This window comes from Triticum urartu, chromosome 2 (genome assembly GCF_003073215.2).
Source record: "Triticum urartu cultivar G1812 chromosome 2, Tu2.1, whole genome shotgun sequence".
In the NCBI taxonomy this organism is placed as follows: Eukaryota; Viridiplantae; Streptophyta; class Magnoliopsida; order Poales; family Poaceae; genus Triticum; species Triticum urartu.
The window spans coordinates 411,207,454-411,215,911 of record NC_053023.1 but is presented as its reverse complement, the minus strand read 5'-3'; positions in this window follow the sequence as shown (position 1 = coordinate 411,215,911).

Below are 8,458 nucleotides of genomic sequence, written 5' to 3'. Positions count from 1 at the left end.
CTATTGCCAGGACGACACGGGGGCCAGCCAGGTAGTTGAAGAAGAGGTAAATATTATTTAATCCGACTCAGAACCTTTACCAAGGCAGAAACCTCGGCGGGTAACCCGGAAAGTAAGGTTTTCGCACCCCTTGGCTTATTTAGATCCTCATTTTCTTTTGAAATGACAGCAACATGAGAGCCGCCGCCAGATCCGAGCCGGTGGAGATGATGACTTACCCTCCGGCTTACCGAACACTCCTCGGAAACGCCAGAATGAGGTTCTTTTTAACCTTTAACCCTTGTATTTGTTCAGCGAATTACCTTCATCACTCAATTTTGATTCCATCTATGTAGGAGATTTCCCGTCCCTCCTCTAGCGATTCATCACAAACTCAATTTCCGGCCTTCAAGACCGCCCCTGGGTAAAGATAACTACCCTTCTTATGTACCTTTATATACGCATCATTATACTGACTTGTCTAAATCCTTTTTAGCAGTCAAGCAAAATCCAAGAAAGCAAAGGTGACAAAGCCGGCTGAGGATTCAAAAACCACTGAATCGGAGTAGCCAACCCTCGTACCGGAACATCCTGAAGAACCGAAGCAGTCAACCTTTGTGCCAGAACATGTTGAACAGCCAGAGGACCATGCTTTAAATGTTGAAACGGATTTACCTAAGCCATCTGCGGATGAAACCGCTATTGACCCATCAAGTATTGAGCTGTCAAGCTCAGCTAACCCACTGGAGAAGCACGGTGATGACGTTTTAATCACTGGTACCAGATTCGTTGAACCGGGGAACCCAACTGTTCTGGCAAGACACTCTGCCAAACAAGAAGTTATGAAAAGGCAGAAGGTGAGGTTTGATGTCTCCCACTATGCTCACCTGAGTATTAGCGAAGTGCTATCTAGTTATCTCAGTCAAGTGCACTCTAGCAGTGAGTCAGAAATTGAGATGGTCAAACAGATGCACCAAAAATATGAGGTAAGTTCTCCGGCTTATATAAGTTATATACCCTGCCAGCCTCCAAGTCTTCTGATTATGATAAGATTGAATGATCTGTAGACTTAGAAAACTTAGAAGCCTCTATCTTAGACTCCCTCCAAGTCCGGTTTGCAACTAAAATGGATGCTTATAGTATTTCAATTTGCATGTGTAGTCCCCAAGGGCCGGTTTAATCAGTAGGAATCAGCCGGTCCTACTAGTCATTATGTAGAAGACGAAAATTTAACTGCATACCTTCATGAGTCGGCTAGAACTATCACACCCGGCTCATCTTTAATAAGAAAATGAGCAATATGCATTAGCCCCCAAGTGCCAAGTGTTATTGCTTGCAAATCACTTGGGACTTGTTAGAAAGAGCCAATTACTTTGAAAAATTTCGTTTGATAGACATTAGCCCCCAAGTGCCAAGTGTTGTTTGCTTGCAGAATACTTGGGACCTGTATTTTGTAATCCGCCATGAAACTGAACGAACTTATGTTGTATGTAGACTGCGACCACAAATCTGGAAACTCAATTGTCTGAGGCCAAGACTCGGTTGACGGCTCAAGAGACTGAGTCAAAGAAAGCTGAATCCAAATTCTAGTTGAGTGTGTCTGAGGCAGAAAAACTGAAGGCCAGCTTCACTGTGGAGAAAGAGGCTTGGGCCAATGAGAAGACCGCCTTGACGCAGCATGCTGAGAAGGCTGAGGCGGCTCTGGAATAGGTTACCACTGAACTCACCGGTTTAAAAAGCCGTGTGTCTCACATGGTTTCTGCAATCTTCAGTAAGTCGCCTTGTTGTTTACTCAAAGTAAATATTTGTCATCATAATATGAGCCACCACTTACGCAATTGTGTAAACTTTGCAGGTCTCAGGAGTAGCAATCTGAGCCGAGACACATTGGTCAAGCTCAAGGCGGTTTACACGCTTGTTGAGCAATTATACACTAGGGCTCAGCGAACTCTTGCCACTATCTCTCCCGCAAATGAAGAACCTAACTTATTAAGTGATGTCTTGAAGAAGTTGTCTATCTTGCCCGCTAGGTTCCAAGAAATCAAGCGATCCTGTGCTAGAGCCGGAGCTGTGACAGCTTTGAGCCGTGCCAAAGCCTGGGTACCCGAGTTAGACCCAGAAGATGTAGCTAGAGGGTATCCCAGCCTCAAGGAAGATGGAACGCTTTTTGATCAATAGGACTTTGCTACTTGTGTCAAGGAGATTCGTCCTCATGCAAAAATAATTGCCGAAGAGACCAACCTCACCAAGTATTAGCCGGGTTACGATGCAGACAACCAGAAGATGGCGACTCCTTCATATAAAGTGATGGATTTAATCCAGCCGATCCGTAAGCACACCTTCGCCCCTGACATCAATCCGTCTGGTCTGATTGATAACAAGGCTGAATTTGTCACCCTTCGTGGCTTTGACTAGTCTAGACCCAACTTCCAGACGATGGAGAAGGAGGAAGAACCGGCAAGGGATGAGCCGCAATCTTCAGGTCAGCCGGGTCAAGATTCATGAACCAGGGCCGGTTTATCAGCTGCTGTCTATGAGACTAAAAACAGTTATTCTTTTGGGCTCCAAACGCCTTGTAATAGGCTAGCTTCAAAAACTTCTTGCTCTGTTAAGCCATCATGCATATTGCGCTGTTTATGATACTGCTTTATCCGTCATACGAGGATATGCTATATGCCTGATGATTTTATCAATCTTGAATCTGTTCCTTCATACAATAGATAAAAAGTGCCTTGGCGGTTTACCGCTCGACGGGTTATACCGCCCCAACATGAATTTATCATGATTTATAACCAAAGCCGGTTGAAATAATAATCATATATGATTAAAAACATATCATACCTGTGATGTTTGATCACACTTGTTGGTTTATCAAGCCAGTGCGGTAAGGAATGATAGCCCAAAGCTCGAAGCACTTGTAATTTTAGCGATTGTTGGCTTATGAACAAAGCTGGACCGGGTCAATAAACACCGGATATGATTTTTATTTCATACTGGCGACTTATAGTCAAAACCGGAGCGGTCAATAAACACCAGTTTGATGTCATATATGACTTAGAAGGCATTATAAGCCTTATTGATTAACCATATATTACTATGAGACAAGAGAAAAAAATCTCAAAAAAGATACGCAAATCAACAAACAACAGAAAATCCAAGGCTTTCATAGGCCGCCAAGCCAAAATATCTTCTTTAATGAAACTAGCATTTGCCACTGGAAGGTATGCGCTTTCCGTGAGCCGGCACTCACATTACCCAATCGACATTTTAACCCAGATAAGTTCAGTTCTTATTCAAAGATAGACTTATCAGGAGTACGCGGGGTCAGAGTAGCATCATGCATCACAGGCCGATTTATCCAAGATTCAAGGAAGGCGGCTTTATCAGCCTGAGTTTCTCCTTGCTTTCCGTACACCGTGCCCTCACATGACAAACCGCCGTTTTAACCTTAACGAGTTTAGGGTCTTGTTTAAAAGATTGACTGTTAAGAGTTCGGTGGGTCAATCAGGATTACCTGATGGAGAAGCAGCTGGCATGCAGGCAGGATAACCCGAAAGGGTTATGTTCTCTTTGGTGAATACACCTATGTTTGAACAAAATAACCCTGTCACGAGGGTAGTAACGCTATGTTCTCTTTGGTGAATACACCTATGTTTGAACAGGAAGCCCCCAAGTGACTTATTTGTGAGTTGTGCTCATTGGGTACCTATGTTTGAGTTGTGCTGTGCAGCAGACTCTCTTTGGTCCCTTTAACCTGGGTATTAAGCCCCCAAGCTTTTTATGTGGCTTATAAGCCGGATCAAAGGGTAATCATAACTCCCCCATGTGACCAAAAACTCATTATTTAGAGAGGAGAAAAAATGACAGAGGCCTTGCTTTAGCAGGGATGCCGGCTTTATTATATCGATCATAATATATACATTGTCAAAATATGTACATTCGAAGAGCCGGTGGCTCAGGTGTAGTACGGCCTAAGTTGAGCAATATTCCAGGGCCGGCGGGTCTCCTCCTCCGATGTGCGTGAGTCCTCGTGGTCTCAAACATCGATAAGGTAATACGAACCGTTGTTTAGATTCTTGTTGACCACAAAGGGTCCTTCCCAAGGTGGGGATAACTTGTGCATATTAGTCTGATCCTGGATAAGCTGGAGCACCAGATCGCCTTCTTGAAAAGTTCTGGATTTAACCCGGCGTTTGTGATAATGGCGCAGATCTTACTGGTAAATCGCCGAACGAGCTGCTGCAATTTCACACTCCTCATCCAACAGGTCAATTGCTTCTTGACGCGCTCTTTCATTGTCAGCTTCAACATAAGCCGCCACATGAGGTGAGTCATGACGTATGTCACTAGGGAGAACTTCCTCTGCTCCGTAAACCATGAAGAAAGGTGTATATCCCGTGGATCTGTTTGGGGGTGGTATTGATGCTCCACAACACGGAAGGTAACTCCTCCACCCAGCAACCCAGCGTCCTCTGCAAGGGAACCATAAGCCGGGGTTTGATGCCCTTCAAGATCTCTTGGTTTCCTCTCTCAGCTTGACCATTGCACTGAGGGTGAGCCACCAACGATACATCGAGCCAGATATGCTCATGATGACAAAACTCTTCCATAGAACCCTTAGAGAGATTAGTGCCATTGTCTGTTATAATACTGTGTGAAAAGCCAAAATGGAAGATCACCTTTTTCACGAATTGAACCGCTGTTGCTGCATCACACATACTAACCGACTCTGCCTCTACCCACTTAGTGAACTTATCAACCGCCACCAAATGGTGGGTCTTCTTGTCCTTGGATCTTTTGAAAGGTCCAACCATATCAATCTCCCAAACTGCAAACGACCAAGTAATTGGAATCATCCTCAATTCTTGAGCCGGCACATGGGCTCGTCGTGCAATTTTCTGACATCCATCACACCTGCTGAGGAGGTCCTCTACATCAGCATGAGCTGTTAACCAATAAATCCCATGATGGAAAGCTTTGGCCACGAGGGATTTTGAACCGGCATGATGACCACAATCTCCTTCATGAATCTCTTGTAAGATCTCACAACCCTCTTTTGGAGAAACACAACGTTGAAACGCCCCTGTGACACTATGATGATGTAGCTCTCCATTAACAATTGTCATTGACTTAGACCGCTGGGTTATCTACCTAGCTAAGGTTTCATCCTCAGGTAACTCGCCCCGGGTCATATAAGCCAAGTAAGGTACTGTTCAATCTGGGATCATGTGAAGAGCCGCCACCAACTGAGCCTTCGAGTCAGGAATAGCCAAATCCTCCTCTGTAGGCAACTTGACGGACGGGTTATGCAAGACATCAAGAAAAACATTAGGCGAAATCGGTTTACGTTGAGAACCCAACCGGCTTAAAGCGTCCGCCGCTTCATTTTTCCTCTGATCCACGTGCTCAACTTGATAACCTTTGAAGTGGCTAGCAATAACGTCCACCTCTCGTCGATAAGCCGCCATGAGTGGATCCTTTGAATCCAAAGTACCAGAGACCTGCTGAGCCACCAAGTCTGAGTCGCCGAAGCACCTCACCCGGCTTAAGTTCATTTCCTTAGCCATCCGAAGACCATGGAGCAAGGCCTCATATTCAGCTACATTGTTAGTACAAGGAAACATAAAACAGAGAACATAACAGAATTTATCACCTCGAGGGGAGGCAAGAATAACTCCAGCCCCCGAGCCCTCCAATTGCCTGGACCCATCAAAGTGAATAGTCCAATACGTGCTATCTGGCTTTTCCTCAGGCATTTGCAGCTCTGTCCAATCATTGATGAAATCCACCAGCGCCTGAGACTTAATAGCCGTGCGAGGCACATACTTTAACCCATGAGGTCCAAGTTTAATAGCCCACATAGCAACCCGGCCAGTCGCTTCCCTGTTTTGGATGATATCTCCGAAAGGAGTAGAACTGACCGTAGTGATGGGATGACCCAGAAAATAATGTTTAAGCTTCCGGCTGGCCAAGAACACTCCATATACAAGTTTTTGCCAGTGTGGATATCTCTACTTAGACTCAATAAGCACCTCACTAATATAATAAACCAGCCTTTGAACTGGATACTCCTTGCCTGCTTCCTTTCTTTCCACCACAATAGCTACACTGACAGCCCGACTATTAGCAGCCACATATAACAATAAAGGCTCCTTATCAACAGGGGCTGCAAGCACGGGCAGCCCAGCCAGCTGCTTCTTCAAATTGTCAAACATTGTATTAGCAGCATCACTCCTGACGAAGTTGTCTTTCTTTTTCATCATATGATATAGAGGGATAGCCTTCTCTCCCAACCGGCTTATGAACCGGCTCAACGCCGCAATACGACCCGCCAGGCGTTGCACATCATTGATATACGCCGGCTTAGCCAGTGAAGTGATGGCTTTAATCTTCTCCGGGTTAGCTTCAATACCTCTGTTAGACACCAAAAACCCCAAGAGTTTGCCTGCCCGTACACCAAAGACACACTTGGCCGGGTTAAGCATCATCTTGTAAACCCAAACATTTTCAAAGGTTTCCTTCAAATTATCTATCAATGTCTCCTTCTCTCTAGACTTCACCACAATATCATCCACATAAGCATGAACATTACGCTCGATTTTGTTATGAAGGAAATTTTGCACACATCTCTGATAAGTTGCCTGGGCAAGCCCAAAAGGCTTAGACACATAGCAGAAGGCTCCGAAGGGAGTTATGAAAGTTGGCTTCTCCTGGTCCTTAACTGCCATCTTGATCTGATGATAACCAGAATAAGCATCCAAAAAACTCAAACGCTCACAACCCGCCATAGCATCAATAATTTGATCAATACGAGAGAGAGCAAAAGGATCAGCCAGACAAGCCTTGCTTAAATCCGTGTAGTCCACACACATACGCCAAGTGCCGTTCTTCTTAAGTACCATCACCGGGTTAGCCAACCACTCAAGATGGAAAACTTCAATGATAAACCATGCCGCCAAGAGCCGGGCTACTTCCTCTCCGATGGCCGTCCGCCTCTCCTCATTAAACCGGTGAAGAAATTGTTTGACTGGCTTAAACTTTGGATCAATATTAAGAGTGTGCTTAGCGAGTTCTCTCGGTACACCCGACATGTCTGAAGGCTTCCATGCAAAGATGTCCTGGTTCTCACGGATGAACTCGATGAGCGCGCTTTCCTATTTCGGATCCAGATTAGCACTGATGGTGAACTGCTTGGATGAGTCACCAGGAACAAAATCAATCATCTTGGTATCATCTGCTAATTTAAACTTTAAAACCGGATTGTGCTCTCTGGTTGGCTTTTTCAGAGATGTCATATCTGCCGGGTCAACTTTGTCCTTGTAAAACTTTAACTCCTTCGTTGGACAAACCGACTCAGCATAAGCCGCATCCCCTTCTTCACATTCCAGAACTATCTTGCGGCTCCCATGTACTGTAATGGTTCCTTTGTGACCCGGCATCTTGAGCTGCAGATACACATAACACGGCTGCGCCATGAATTTGGCATAAGCCGCCCGCCCAAATAGAGCATGATATGGGCTATGGATCTTGACCACTTCAAAGGTCAACATCTCTGACCTAGAGTCATGATCATCTCCAAAAACAACTTCCAGAGCTATCTTACCAACTGGATATGCCGACTTACCAGGCACCACACCATGGAAAACAATGTTTGACGGCTTAAGATTTTTACCAGTCAATCCCATGCGACGGAAGGTTTCATAATAAAGGATATTGATACTGCTCCCTCCATCCATGAGTACCTTGGTAAACTTATACCCTTCGACCTGAGGTGCGACCACCAAAGCCAAATGACCCGGATTATCAACCCGGGGCGGGTGATCTTCCCTACTCCACACGATGGGCTGCTCCGACCAACGTAGGTAGCGAGGAACTGTCGGCTCAACAACATTGACTGACCTCCTATGGAGCTTCTGATCTCATTTACACAAGCTAGTGGTAGAAACATGATATTGCCCACTGTTCAACTGCTTCGGGTTGCTCTGATTACTAGACTGTTGATGTTGTTGGCCCCCCTTATTACTCTGCTGGTTGTAACCACCCTGGTTGTTGTAATTACCTTGATTTCCTTGGAACCCAGAATTAGAGCCGCCACCACCATAACCCTGCCCGTGAGAGCCGGGCCCAGAGCCGCCACCTGGCCCATGGATGTCATGAAAAAGATTTGAATTCTTGTACTCCTTCACAATGTGACAATCCTTCCAAAGGTGCCCGGATGGTCTTTCTTTCGTAGCATGCTTTGGGCAAGGCTGATTCAGCATATGTTCAAGATTGATACTAGACCCTCTGGCCCGTTGGGGCGGCTTACCCTTACGATGCTGACCATTATTCTACGCATTGGTGTTAGCCACAAAGTCAAAACTATTATCAGCCTTGCACTTACTGTTGCCTCCCTGGTTATACTGCTGCCCCTTAGCATTGTTGTTCTTTCTTCCCTTCCCCGGCTTTTCATCACCAGATTCGGGGTCCTTGGTACTAT